At 43.3% G+C, this 3,611-nt stretch overlaps 1 protein-coding gene across 5 annotated transcripts in view; it reads left to right on the top strand.

Moving 5' to 3' along the window:
- The window catches only part of IPCEF1 (interaction protein for cytohesin exchange factors 1), a 177,545-nt gene that overhangs the window by 59,445 nt on the left and 114,489 nt on the right, over positions 1 to 3,611 (top strand). The gene's annotated exons all lie outside the window — the stretch shown is intronic.

The raw sequence follows: 3,611 nt of genomic DNA, 5'->3' as shown, positions 1-3,611 counted from the left end.
TGTGTTAGTTTCTGCTTTATAACTAAGTGAATCAGCTATACATATACATATACCCCCATATCTCCTCCCTCTTGCATCTCCCACCCACCCTCCCTATCCCACCCCTCTAGGTGGTCACAAAGCACTGAGCTGATCTCTCTGTGCTATGTGGCTGCTTCCCACTAGCTATCTGTTTTACATTTGGTACTGTATATATGTCCATGCCACTCTCTCACTTTGTCCCAGCTTCCCCTTCCCCTTCCCCACGGCCTCAAGTCCACTCTCTACGTCTGATTTTTAGATTCCATATATATGTGTTGGCATACGGTATTTGTTTTTCTCTTTCTGACTTACTTCGCTCTGTATAATGGACTCTAGGTCCATCCACCTCACTACAAAAACTCAATTTTGTTTCCTTTTATGGCTGAGTAATATTCTACTGTATATATGTGCCACATCTTCTTTATCCATTTATCTGTCGATGGACACTGTGGTTGCTTCCATGTCCTGGCTATTGTAAATAGAGCTGTAATGAACATTGTGGTACATGACTCTTTTTTTTTTTTTTTTTTTTTTTTTTTGTGGTACACGGGCTGCTCACCATTGTGACCTCTCCCATTGTGGAGCACAGGCTCCGGACGCGCAGGGTCAGTGGCCCTGGCTCACGGGCCTAGCTGCTCTGCGGCATGTGGGATCTTCCCGGACTGGAGCACGAACCCGTGTCCCCTGCATCGGCAGGCGGACTTTCAACCACTGTGCCACCAGGGAAGCCTGACTCTTTTTGAATTATGGTTTTCTCAAGGTATCTACCCAGTAGTGGGATTGCAGGGTCGTATGGTAGTTCGATTTTTAGTTTTTTAAGGAACCTGTTTATGTTTCTCCATAGTGGCTGTATCAATTTACATTCCCACAAACAAGGCAAGAGGGTTCCCTTTTCTCCATACCCTTTATAGTATTTATTGTTTGTAGATGTTTTGATGAAGGCCATTTTGACTGGTGTGCGGTGATAACTCATTGTAGTTTTGGTTTGCATTTCTCTAATGATTAGTGATGTTGAGCATCCTTTCATGTACATTTCTGTTTTTGTGCCAGTACCATACTGTCTTGATTACTGTAGCTTTGTAGTATAGTCTGAAATCCAAGAGCCTGATTCCTCCAGCTCCGTTTTTCTTTCTCAAGAAAGAAAATTTGTGTTTCCATACAAATTGAGCAACCTTTTGTTCCAATTCTGTGAAAAATGCCTTTGGTAGTTTGATAGGGATTGCATTGAATCTGTAGATTGCTTAGGGTAGTATAGTCGTTTTGACAATGTTGATTCTTCCAATCCAAGAACGTGGTATATCTCTCCATCTGTTTGTATCATCTTTAATTCTTTTCATCAGTGTCTTATGGTTTTCTGCGTACCGAAAACTTTTGTCTTTTGTCTCCTTAGGTAAGTCTGTATTTATTTCTGATCTGATCTTTATGATTTCTTTCCTTCTGCTAACTTTGGGGTTTCTTTGTTCTCCTTTCTCTAATTGCTTTAGGTGTAAGGTTAGGTTGTTTATTTGAGGTGTTTCTTGTTTCTTGAGGTAGGCTTGTATTGCTATAAACATCCTTCTTAGAACTGCTTTTACTGCATCACATATGTTTTGGGCCATCGTGTTTTCATTGTCGTTTGTTTCTAATTATTTTCTGATTTCTTCTTTGATTTCTTCAGTGATCTCTTGGCTATTTAGTAGTGTATTGTTTAGCCTCCATGTGTTTGTATTTTTTACAGATTTTTTTTCTGTAATTGATGTATAGTCTCATAGTGTTGTGGTCAGAAAAGATACTTGATACGATTTCAATTTTGTTAAATTTACCAAGGCTTGATTTGTGACCCAAGATATGATCTCTCCTGGAGAATGTTCCATGAACACTTGAGAAGAAAGTGTATTCTGTTGTTTTTTGAATGGAATGTCCTATAAATATCAGTTAAAATTAAGTCCATCCTGTTTAACGTATCATTTAAAGTGTGTGTTTCCTTATTTATTTTCATTTTGGATGATCTGTCCATTGGTGAAATTGGGATGTTAACGTCCCCTACTATGAGTGTGTTACTGTCGATTTCCCTTTTTATGGCTGTTAGCATTTGCCTTATGTATTGAGGTGTCCTATATTGGGTGCATAAATATTTACCATTGTTATATCTTCTTCTTGGATTGATTCCTTGATCATTATGTAGTGTCCTTCTTTGTCTATTGTAATAGTCTTTATTTTAAAGTCTATTTTGTGTGTTATGAGAATTCCTACTCCAACACTCTTTTGATTTCCATTTGCATGGAATATTTTTTTCCATCCCCTCACTTTCAGTCTGCATGTGTCCCTAGGTCTGAAGTGGGTCTCTTGTAGACAGCATACATACGGGTCTTGTTTTTGTATCCATTCAGCCAGTCTATGTCTTTTGGTTGGAACATTTAATCCATTTACATTTAAAGTAGTTATCAATATGTATGCTCCTATTACCATTTTCTTAATTGTTTTGGGTTTGTTATTGTGGGTCTTTTCCTTCTCTTGTGTTTTCTGCCTAGAGAAATTCCTTTAGCATTTATTGTAGAGCTGGTTTGGTGGTGCTGAATTCTCTTAGCTTTTGCTTTCTGTAAAGGTTTTAATTTCTCTGTCGAATCTGAATGAGATCCTTGCTGGGTAGATTAATCTTGGTTGTGCGTTTTTCCCTTTCATCACTTTAAATATGTCCTGCCACTCCCTGCTGGCTTGCAGAGTTTCTGCTGAAAGTTTCTTTCTCTTCTTTGTTCGCACAGCTCCTGGGATTCAGCTTTGGATTTGGCCCCATCTCTGCATGTAGGCCGCCTGGGGGCATCTGTTCCTCCTCCGACAGGATGGGGTTAAAAGAGCAGCTGATTAGGGGGCTCTGGCTCACTCAGGCCGGGGGGAGGGAGAAGCACCAAATGCGGGGTGAACCTGTGGCAGCAGAGGCCAGTGTGATGTTGCACCAACCTGAGGCGCACCGTGTGTTTCCTGGGGAAATTTTCCCTGGATCTCAGGACCCTGGCAGTGGCGGGCTGCACAATCTCCCGGGAGGGAGGTGTGGATAGTGACGTGTGCTTGCACACAGGCTTCTTGGAGGCTGCAGCAGCAGCCTTAGCATCTCATGCCCGTCTCTGCTGTCCATGCAGATAGCCGCGGCTCGCGTCCGTCTCTGAAGCTCGTTTAGGCGGTGCTCTGTATCCCCTCTCCTTGCGCACCCCGAAGCAATGGTCTCTTGCCTCTTAGGCAGGTCCAGACTTTTTCCAGGACTCCCTCTCAGCTAGCTGTGGTGCACTGGCCCCCTTCAGGCTGTGTTCACACAACCAACCCCCGTCCTCTCCCTGGGATCTGACTTCTGAAGCTGGAACCTCAGCTCCTAGCCCCCAACCCGCCCTGGCTGGTGAGCAGACAAGCTTCTCAGGCTGGTGAGTGCTGGTCGGCACTGATCCTCTGTGCAGGAATCTCTCTGCTTTGTTTTCTGCACTCCTATTGCTGTGTTCTCCTCTGTGGCTCCGATGCTTCCCCCCCTGCCACCCCCCGTCTCTGCCAGTGAAGGGGTTTCCTAGTGTGTGGAAACTTTTCCTTCTTCACAGTTCTCTCCCTGAGGTGCAGGTCTGGTCCCT

This window comes from Neophocaena asiaeorientalis, unplaced genomic scaffold (genome assembly GCF_003031525.2).
Source record: "Neophocaena asiaeorientalis asiaeorientalis breed wild unplaced genomic scaffold, Neophocaena_asiaeorientalis_V1.1 scaffold123, whole genome shotgun sequence".
NCBI lineage: Eukaryota > Metazoa > Chordata > Mammalia > Artiodactyla > Phocoenidae > Neophocaena > Neophocaena asiaeorientalis.
The sequence above is the reverse complement of the archived record's forward strand: the minus strand, read 5'-3'. Positions and strand labels throughout refer to the sequence as shown.